The sequence below is a fragment of the Dipodomys spectabilis genome, unplaced genomic scaffold (assembly GCF_019054845.1).
Source record: "Dipodomys spectabilis isolate Male_0828 unplaced genomic scaffold, ASM1905484v1 ptg000372l, whole genome shotgun sequence".
In the NCBI taxonomy this organism is placed as follows: Eukaryota; Metazoa; Chordata; class Mammalia; order Rodentia; family Heteromyidae; genus Dipodomys; species Dipodomys spectabilis.
In genome coordinates this window covers 335,270-346,830 of record NW_024871049.1, presented here as the reverse complement: position 1 = coordinate 346,830, position 11,561 = coordinate 335,270, and positions in this window count along the sequence as shown.

Sequence of the window (11,561 nt, the reverse complement as noted above, 5' to 3'; positions counted from 1 at the left end):
AAGTGAATGGAAAACAATTATTTTTTCAGAAGAGGCAAAAATTAAAGATTAATAAAAGTTTTAGAAAAGCAAAAAAAATTTTTTTTTATATATAAGGTAACAAAAAACGAAGAAAAAAAAAACAAAACAAAAAAAAAAGAAAAAAAGAAAAGAAGAAGAAGAAGAAAAAAAAAAAAAAAGTCTTTGATTTTTTTTTGGGGGGGGGGGGAGGGGTGGGAAGAGTCCTGTATCTCCCTTTTGTCTGTAACCAGAGTGTGGTTGGAGTCTCTGGTCAGCTTGAGGTCCTGTGGCTTGATTGGTTTCTTAAGTCAGTTTGTTGGAACAGGCAGAAAAATGCTGTGCTTTACCCAAGATTTTGAGATTCCCCCTCCCAGGTTAGTTTACTGGGAGGGTGATCTGCTTTGAGAATCACAAAAGAGGGGGATGCAGTGATGAGGCTAGGTTCTGGGTAGAGTTGAGGCCTTTCAACAAACAGTAGCTTTTCCCTGGGGCTATTTTGTGAAAAAAAATCACAGCACCCAGCCTGGAGCCATTCTCAGGGTTTCTGTTTTTCAATTGATTGTGGTGGCTGCTAGAGGGAGGGGCAGCCTCTGGCTCTGGTTACCCGGTGAGGAGAGCCACTCCAATGGCTGGCGCCTGAGCTGGGTGACTTTTCCCTGGATGGAACTGAGTCTGTGAGGTCACTTCGCCATTAAGTTCTTGTGACCTGCTAAATGACTCATTTTATTCCAAGGCCTGAGCTGGAGCTATCCGCTCCTCCGAGCTTTGTCGGTATCCAAGATGGAGATCACCGGTGCTGGGGGGGGGAGGGGTGGCCTTCCCTCCTCTGCTCCCTGGGAAGGAGTGAGGAAGTGGGGGTACTCACGCTGAGTCTTGGATCCTGGGTCGTCTCTGGTCTGCAAAGTGCAGGATGAAGTTGTCTGCTCCTTGTCAGTTCTTGCTGGTGTTGAGTAGAATCCGCTTGCCCGCTGTGTCTGGCTCCTTCGTCCCGGACTCTGTGTGAGCGCTCAGGTATGGCCGCGGCTGCGGTCGCCACCGCGACCCTGCCGCCGCAGCAGCAGCTGCTGGCAGACGCTCAGATGTGTCTGCTTGGCTTCCCCTCTCTTGGCTAACTCTCTGTCCTGTGATGGCACACTTGGTGTGATTCTCTGGCTTAGGACTGTTCACTGGAACTCTGAAACTGTTTTCTATGCAAGAGCTTGTTCAGATTCCAGCTTCTCCTCCGCCATCTTCCCGGAACCCTCTTAAGCTCGTTTTCGACATGACAAGTTGTACTTCTCATTGTTGCAACAGGTCCACTTGTAGTATTAAACAACTTTTTTTTCCTCATCTCCTCTACAAGTTATACTGACATCAAATATAGTGAAAGCAGGGGTTTTACTGTGGGGGAGGGACATACAAAGCTATAAAGAAATAATCTTATAAATGCGTTAGAAACAAATGTATGAAAGGAAAAAAACATTAAAATACATATCTAAGGATTCATTTTCCTAACATCACATTATCTGACCTTTTCTGCTTGAGTCATACATATACTAGATATTGCAAATAAGGGAAAACATGGGACCTATGTTTCTTTGGGCCTGGCTTACTTCACTTAATATAATTTTTTCCAAGTTTTTCCATTCCTAACAAATGGGGCAATGTCATTCTTTCTGATGGAGGCATAGAATTCCATTGTGTATGTATACCATATTTTCTTGATCCATTCATCTACTGAGGGGCATCTGGGCTGGTTCCATATCTTAGCTATGGTAAATCATGCTGCAATAAACATAGTTGTGCTGGTAGCTTTAGTGTGGTCTGTTGGTAAACATTTGGGTAAATGCCAAAGTGGGATTGCTGGTTCACAGGGGAGCTGTATGTGAAGTCTTTTGAGGAACCTCCATACTGCTTTCCAAAGTGGTTGAACAAGTTTACATTCCCACCAACAATGAAGTAAGGTTCCCTTCTATCCACATCCCCTCCAGCATCTGTTGTTGTTAGAGTTCTTGATTTTTGCCATTCTAACTGTAGTGAGTTGTTATCTCAATGTTGTTTTGATTTGCATTTCTTTTATGGCTAGGGAGGTTGAGCTTTTCTTCATGTGGCTATTGGCCATCTTTCTTTCTTCTTCAGAGAAGTTTCTCTTTAAGTCTTTAGCCCACTTATTTATTGGGCAGTTGTTCTTTGAGAATTTGTTGTTGGGGGATTTAATTTTTTGAGTTCCAAGTATATTTTAGATATGAGACCCTTGTCTGTTGTATGGCTAGTGAAGATCTTCTCCCGATCAGTGGGCTTTTTATTGATCTTGCTAGCTATGTCCTTTGCCATGCAGAACCTCTGCAACTTCATGCAATCCCATTTGTCCAACCTTTCTTTGATTTGTTGTGTTCCCGGGTCTCTATTCAGAAAATTTCGGCCTGAGCCAAGGAGACTTGGGTTTCTCCTATTCCATCCTGTAATGTTTTCAGAGTGTCTGCTTTGACTTCGAGGTCTTTGATCCATTTGGAGTTGATTCTGGTGCAGGGTGATATATAAGGTTCTAGCTTTAGTTTTCTAACCAATTTTGTCAACACCATTTAGTGAAGAGGCTGTCTTTCTTCCATTCTATTGTTTTAGCTCCCTTATCGAAGATTAGATGGCTATAGGTCTGTAGGTTCATTTCTGGGTTTTCAATTCTATTCCATTGGTCCTGGGGTCTCTTCTTATGCAAATACCAAACTGTTTTGATTACTATGACTTTATAGTACAGTTTGAAATTTTGTATTGATATTCGCCCAGCAGTGTTCTTTCAGTTGAGGAACGTTTTTGCTATTCGGGGTCTTTTATGGTTCCATATGAATTTTTGGATTGCCTCTTCTATTTCCTTGAAGATTGAGGTTGGAATTTTGATAAGTATCGCATTGAATTGTAGATAGCCTTGGGAAGTATTGCCATTTTCACGATGTTAATCTTTCCAATCCAGGAGCATGGGAGGTTTTACCATTTTCTAAGTTCTGTTTAATTTATTTTTTCAATATTTTAAAGATATCATCATAGAGGTCCTTCACTTCTTTGGTTAAGTTGATAACTAGGTATTTTATTTTTTGTGGGACTATTACAAATGGAGTTGCTTTCCTAATTTCAGCCACACTTTTCTCATTGTTGGCATACAGTAAAGCCATTCATTTTGGGTGGTTAATTTTATACCCTGCTACTTTGCCAAAGTTTTGAATCAGCTTGAGTAATTTGGGAGTGGAGTCTATGGGATTCTTTAAATACAAGATCATGTCATCTGCAAAGAGGGAGAGTTTTATTTCTTCGTTCCCTATTTGGATCCCCTGTATGTCTGCTTCTTCTCTTATTGCTGTAGCTAGGCATTCTAATACTAGATTGAAGAGAAGTGGAGAGAGTGGACATCCTTGTCTTGTTCCTGAGTTAAGAGGAAATTGCTTTAGTTTTTCACCATTAAGTATAATGCTGGCTGTAGGTTTGTCATAAACAGCCATTATTGTATTGAGGAATGTTCCATGGATTCCTAATTTTTCCAAAACCTTCATCATAAAGGGGTGTTGGATCTTGTGGAATGTTTTCTCTGCGTCTACTGAAATAACGATGTGGTTCTTATTCTTGCTCCTGTTGATGTGATGAATAATATTAATTGATTTGCATATATTGAACCAGCTTTGCATCCCTGAAATGAATCCTGTTTGATCGTGGTGTATGATTTTTTGAATGAATTGTTGAAGTCGGTTGGCCAAAATTTTGTTGAGAAGTTTTGCATCAATATTCATCAAAGAAATGGGTCTATAGTTCACTTTCTTTGCTGAGTCCCTGCCTGGTTTTGGATGAGGGTTATGATGGCTTCATAGAATGTGTTTGGTATTGAACTTTCTGTTTCAATTTCATTGAACAGTTGGAGGAGTATTGGTGTGAGCTCTGCTTTGAAGGCCTTGTAGAATTCCGCTGTAAATCCATCTGGTCCTGGACTTTTCTTAGCTGGAAGTTCTCTTATTGCTGTTTCTATTTCAATGATTGATATGGGCCTGTTAAGCTGGTTTAACTCATCTTGGTTTAGTTTTGGCATGTCAATATTTGCTAGGAAAAGGTCCATTTCTGTCAAGTTCTCAAACTTATTAGCATAAAGTTTTGAGAAGTATTCCCTTATAATGTTCTGAATCTTGGTTGTTTCCGTGGTGATGTTTCCATTCTCATCTCTGACTTTATTTATTTGGGTGTTTTCTCTTCTTTTTTTGATAAGATTTATTAAGGGTCTGTCAATTTTGTTAATTTTTTCGAAGAACCAACTCTTTGTTTTAATGATTCTTTCTATAGTTTTTTGGATTCTAATTCATTTAATTCTGATTCAATTTTAATTATTTCTTTCTGTCTACTGGATTGGGGTTTATCTTGCTGCTCTTTTTCAAGGAGGTTTAGATGCGTCATTAAATTGCTAGTTTCAGATCTCTCCAATTTGTTGATGTAGGAGCTCAGAGCTATAAACTTGCCTCTGAGTACTGCCTTTGCTGTGTCCCAGAGGAGCTGGTAATTTGTGTGTTCATTTTTGTTGAATAGCATGAACATTTGAATTTCCTTTCTAATCTCTTCCATGACCCACTCGTGATTCAGCAGTGTGTTGTTCAGCCTCCATGTGATGCCGGACTTTCTTTGGTGGCTTTTGGTGTTGAGTTCTAATTTTATTCCCTTGTGGTCAGAGAGAATGCAAGGTATAACTTCAATGTTTCTGAATTTAGACAAGTTTGCTTTGTGGCCTAAAATGTGGTCTATTTTAGAAAACGTTCCATGTGCTGCTGAGATAAACGTGTATTCTGATGCTGCTGGGTGAAATGTTCGGTAAATATCTGTTAAATCTAGTTGATCTATGCAGCTGCTTAGATCTGGGGTTTCTCTGTTGAGTTTTTGCCGAGTTGATCTATCTAGTGGGGAGAGTGGTGTGTTAAAATACCGAACAATTAATGTCTTTGGGTTTGTATGGGATTTGAGGGAAAGTAGTGTTTCTTGGATAAATTTGGGTGCTCCATTGTTTGGCGAGTAGATATTTAGAATTGTAATATCCTCCTGAAGGAGAGATCCCTTAATTAGTATATAGCGACCTTCTTTTTACTTGATTTTAGTTTGAAGTCTATTTTATCTGATATTAGGATTGCAACTCCCGCCTGTTTATGGGGCCATTTGCTTGGTAGATTTTGTTCCAGCCTTTAACATTGAAAATGTGTTTGTTTTGGTGGGCAAGATGTGACTCCTGAAGGCAGCTGATATGTAAATTCCTTAATAGCAGTACTACCTCTTTATACCTATATAATATTTTAAGCATTTTTATTTTTAAGTTTTTCACATCTCCTTTATATCCCTCCCCTTCTCTCAATAAATTCTCGTTCTTCTCTAAATAGATGGTTATCGAATCTACATGATTTTATTAATTTTTACTTTTCTATTTTTTCTGGTCTCTTTTCTTTTCCCTTTCCCTTTCTTCATTTTTTGTCTCTCTCTTCTTTCATCCTACCCAACCTATTTCCTGCTTTGAGATTAGGACTTAGTTAACTCTCCCTGAGCCTCCGCACATCACTCTATTCCTAATTTTACCCATATCTCTCCCTAACCCTAATAATTTCTGGTCTTCTAAATTCTTCTTTGCGGTTCGTAGCCCATTAACATATAGTTGTTTGATGTATCTGTTGAACTAGATTGTATCTGTAGACTATTAACTATGCAAATTCAGACTTTCGTTGATGCTTGCCTTAAGATAGTGTTCTAGCACAAAACTTGTGCTATTTTCATCTCAAATGGGCAGAGTAAGCAGGAAAAACACAAGAAAAATGGCAAATCCGGGTATCTCAATTCCCAATCTTGATAATCAGGGGACAGAACAGATAATGAATAATACAGAGGAGAATTCCCAAATAGCTCTACAAACACTGCTGGCAAACATGATAAATGAAAAGATTGAAAACATACAATGGAATTTATATTTTTACACGTCCTCTCAACACAAATATCTAGATTATTGTTATTATTTACCATTAAAAAATTATACTTTAAACTGCCAATTATATGCGGGACCAGGTAAAATATTTGCACCATCATGGAGTCACATAAAGCAATGTTGCCTAAGTTTATCATTGGGAAATTTTATTTTACACACACACACACACACACACACACACACACACACACATACACACATGATCCCCAATAATCTGTTTTTGGGGACTTTCTCTCCAGGAAATTCAGAGAGAATGGAGTGTATTTCAGATTCAGCAAATGTAGTCCTGCCTCAAATTGACCAACTCTTAGAATTTTGAATGAATTTTCATGATTAAATTTACCTTCCTCTGAAATTAAAAGTAGTTTGTGATATTGTATCAATTCATATATTGTTGTTCTTGTTAGGTCAGATGCACATAACCCCTATACCTAAAGACAAAATATGTGAGTATAATTCCTATTAACTACATGAAATGTTGATCTTATTGGAAGACATTCAGTTAATCATTACCCATTCCCATGAAATATATTAATTGAAAAAAATTATTCAATAAAAAAATAGTACAGATAATATAAAATGTTACATATTTTCCAATGTTTAGATAACACAAGATTTTTTGGGGAGTTGTTTCTCATATTATGTGTATACATGAAATATGCTTTCTTTTTCAGAATTGTCAATGTTTTTTTGGTTATTGCTGATAATGTAGTTTTTCACTCATTAGGTGATTGTAAGTATCAGTATCAGTCAGTATCCTCAGTCAGTGTCAACCCTAAATTATTTGTTCTTCATTAAGGTTTCGTGTCCTTTTTTTTTTTTTTTTAATTTCCACTTTATTTCCCATATGATTGCTTGAAAAAATGTTTGCCTTCTCTACTCCTATTCCCAGAGTTGTTTCAGCAAACTAAGACTGAATATTGCAAAAGATGTTTAAATGCTTTCCTGTGTTGATATGAAACTGTGTTGATATGAAGAAAATAGAAATATTATTTCAGAGAACAATAAATAAAAATAGGGGCTATTTTTTAAATCCTTTTTGGGCTATGAAGTTTTGCCAATATTTCTTAATTTGATCTTAAAATTTAGTCATATTTGCTCAATTATTCCAGTGCTATTGGTGCATAGCATATGAATGATGAACAAAATTACAGAAATATGAAGACAACCTTTACAAATGTTTAATAAAAATTGATTTCAATTGTATATTTTGCTAAATTTAATAGAATATTTCTACATTATGGATTACAGTGATAATTTTGCCTGAAAATTCTCAGGAAGGTAATGAAAATTTACAGATTTTGGAAAGCTCATGTGCCAATAATATCATTTTTCCAAGTATAATTTGATATTTATCTGCCTACTATAAAAAACTACTTGGAAATATTTCTAAAGAGCTTCCTAACAAAGATTAATGCTTAAATTTGGGGAGCTGACAGAAAATAGGGATAATAATTTAGTTACTGTTGCTATAATTCAATAATGGAATGAATACTACACTTCAGAGTATAGTGGCCTGGTCTTTCAAACAAAACCAATAAATAGGATGTAAAAATGAACTTCTAGGGGAAAACAGCTAAGGTTCAGAAAAGCTTTGAAAATATGTACTGTTTACATCCAAGCATAAAATGAATAACATAAATGGGTACACTTGGGAAAATTAATAATCGATGTGGCCACATTAAGATGTGTGTGAAAGATAAGTAAACCCAACAAAGATAGCAGGAAGCCCTTCCATCAAATAGACATGTTATTAGCACTGGTCACATCCACTGTCACTTCTATGTGGGCTGCTAATTATTGTTGTACTGACATAATAAATTTCCTTTTCATGAACTCAGGTCCTTCATCAGCAAGCCAGTCTATATCAAGTGAAATGCTCCCTTCTGGCCCAAAGATAGCAGGGAAGATTCCATTTCTGAGTACTATGGTTTTCATCATAAAATTCAATGGAATTCTGATATATTTCAACAGAAGGGTGCCGTTGGTGTTTTCTTCACCTCTAAATCATGTGAACTACTATCATAGTGTTTATGCCTACATTGAAATGCTTTACATCACTCTTATTTTGAAGGTTTCTTTGTGATAGGGAAATAATTATTCTCTTTCCTACAAATATTCCAAGCTAACTCCCCAACCCCCCACAAATAATTGATTGTAACATTTTAGCCCCTGTAACTAGGTGACTAGAGTGCAGAATACTTTCCTCATTACTAAAATTTATGAAGCAAGGAATGAAGTACTTGCTTGGTAATGTGTGTGTGTGTGTGTGTGTGTGTGTGTGTGTGTGTGTCTTAATAAATGTATCTTTAGCTAGGAAATATTTTACGTTGTGAAACATATATAAAATTATGTAAAACGTGTGCCTTAGAATATGACATTGATGTATATGATATCATACTTGTACATATAAAACTGTTGTCAGAAATTTAAGGATTGTGAATGGAAATTATATCATAATCTCATATAATGCCACATCTCCTGTGGTTTTGTCAAACTACTACTGGGAGCAAGACAGAGGGAAAGACTCAATATAGGTGTTTATTATATAGTAAATCAATCAAAAATAGATATAAAGGGGCAGGTAATTCTTATATCTTCTCATACCTAGAATGTATTACCTTATTTAGTAGGCCTTTTCTTGATAACAGCTGAAAGAAGAAATCAATTCACAAACATATTGGAATTTGTCTGAAACTGTGAAATCCTTACTGATGTGTAATAGAACTAGCCATAATGACTTTTTCCCCAAATTCCCTATATTTCAATGGCAATTTCTCATACATACCAGTTAGGCTTTTGCAAAAGTCTTTTGTCTTCAACTCAGGGCAGTTCCAATATCTCTAATGTCTTTTTATCTCCATTTCAATATTTGTGAAGGAATGAATGTAAACAAAGCACAAAAGGTTATTTCATGAGATGTATCCTAACAACGATATATGCTTAATGTCAGGCAAGTAAAATATGAAGGGATACCATGCAAATACCTTCAGGTACAATTAAAAGTGATGTGCCATTGCTCAAACAATAAAAGTTTTTTTTTTAATTCTTATATGCAGACAAAAAAATTTTCATTGTACTGTCACAATCACATCGTGAAATATTATCAGGAAAATATGTTCATCAGGCCAGAAATATATTATTATTTAAGATATATATGCATACAACCTGCCAGTATGAACATGGGACTTCGTTACGAACATTTAAATGATTTTCCATTAACTTTGGTTATCATTTCTTTGTTAAGATTATCTTCTCAAATATGTATGACTTAGGGAATTCTATGCCAGATGTACACCAACATTTGGAATACCCTGGGCTTAATACCAGGGTAAGAGGTTGAAACCAATGGTGCAATCATGGTTTCAATCTACATTATCGAAGAAGAAATATAAGAAAATTATCATGAACAACCTATGATTAATGTAAATCCTGAATGAATCAAATCAAGAATTGTAGGCAGGCAAAATCTCCTCAGAGTTAAGTTCAAAATTCTAGAAATTTGCCATGTTTCAGTTTATGGCTGTTGAAACAGAGTAGGCAAAATTGTGACAACATTCTAGTTTGTACACACACACACACACACACACACACACACACACACACAGAGAAAGATTTGCATCGACAGGTAACAAGTATATCTGATTACATGTACAAATCTGCTCACATATGTATATGGCAAATGTAGGGTTGATTAAAACTTTAAGAGAAAAACCAGCAAGTAACACGATCTCCTATTTCTTTAGTTCTCTAGTTCTATAATTCTCTTTTTAGAAGCCAGAAAAAATTATGATTCCATAAGATATATAATCATAAGGAAACAGGATCCATATTACAATGGAGTCACAATGAGTTTTCTAGCAATTGAGGAATTTAGGGCAATATCTCTGTTGCATCAAAACTTACTCTCTGAGTTTCAAAGGGAAAATGCAAAATGGTCCAAATAGAGAGTGAATAAAAATGAAATCGCCTTTCTTTCGGTGAAAATAATTCAGAGATTTTGGGTATGGGACACTATTGATGAATATTGCTTTACATTTCTTTCTCTGGTTGTTGTTGGTGCTGTTCATTGGCTGGTAACTCTGTGCTTGGGTGCAAGCCAGAGCTCTTCACATCAAGGCAAATGATCGACCAATTGAGCAACAATTCCACTTATAATTCTGAGGTGATGAATTACTTTTGTTTTGTTTTTGTGTTTTTGGGGGGAGGGTTGCGGTCATGGGGCCTGAACTCTGGGCCTGGGCACTGTCCCTCATTTCTTCAGCTCAAGTCTAGTGCTCTAACACTTGAACCACAGTGCTAGTTCCAGCTTTTTGCTTATGTGGTGCTGAGGAATCAAACCCAGGGCCTCATGCATGCAAGACAAGTGCTTTACCACTGAGCCTCTTTCCCAGCCTCTGAGGTGATGAATTAGTGATGAAAGCCTCCTAGAGTCTCCTGATGGGCTGCCATGAAACCTGATGCTCAGATTTCAGCCTCCTACAGGTTTCTAAATGACCTGTATCAGGCATCTTTTCTCTGTTATTGATACTGTGTTGATGGCATTTTTTGGTTTGTTTGTCCCGGATATTCATGTCAACTGGAGGTCTACAAGTAATGATAGTTTCCTCAAGGATAATGCTCTATAGTATTCGATTTTGAGGGGATTCATTCCCTAAATGAAGCTGAAAAAAATCCGTGACTTCCTGAATTTGTAATGAGAATCTCATATGAAAGGAAATTTTATGGGTTTGCAGAACAGAAAGTTTGTTATTCATTTATGCTATTTGTTTTCTTTTGATTTTACAGACAGTAGTCTGTAAAATTCGGGTGATTAAACAGCATGCAGCTGCATCCAGATTATCTTGTGTATCAGCAGAATCACTGTTGCTACCAGACCCAAGCATTTAGGGTACAATGCACAGTACTAATTGCCCTCAATAACAATGCCCCATGTGCAGTAGCAGGATCACCAGCAATGACAAAACCAAGGACCCCAGGATACGAATGCATAGTGCCAGGAGCCCACAGTATAGATAATGCTTATGCCTGAGCAGGCCTGCCCAAACTAAGAACTCAAGGACTCTAGACAAAATTTCCAGGTCTGCTCTTCAAGTTTCAGGCCCTGAGTTCAAGGATTAGAGTATGCTTTCAATCCTCAGTCCCTGATTTCAAGGTCCTGGGCCCTAGTTAAACTACCAGCCATGAGATCATGACCCAGGCTATGAGCTCAAGGCATAGGCTTTCAGTTTCTAGGCCCAGGTCCAGAGTTTCAGGCCAGCTATAAGTTCAAGTCCCAGGCAAACAGTTCAAGGACCAAACATCAGTTCAAGGCTGGTGCTTTGCAATCAAAGTCTAATCTTTGAGTTTAAGTCACAGGCCCAGAATTCAAGGTCAAAGGCCCCAATAAAAAACAAGGGGAGAGTTCATGGCTCAGTCTCTGAGTTTATGTTGTAAGGGTTCATTTCAAGACCCAGGATACAAGTTCAAAACCAAGGTCCTGAGTTTAAATCCCCAACATTGATTTCCAGGCCCAGAAGTTGATACTAAGGACTATGACTTTAAGGCCCAGCTTATCAGCTTATGGCTCTAGACCTAATGTGAAGTACCAGTGCCA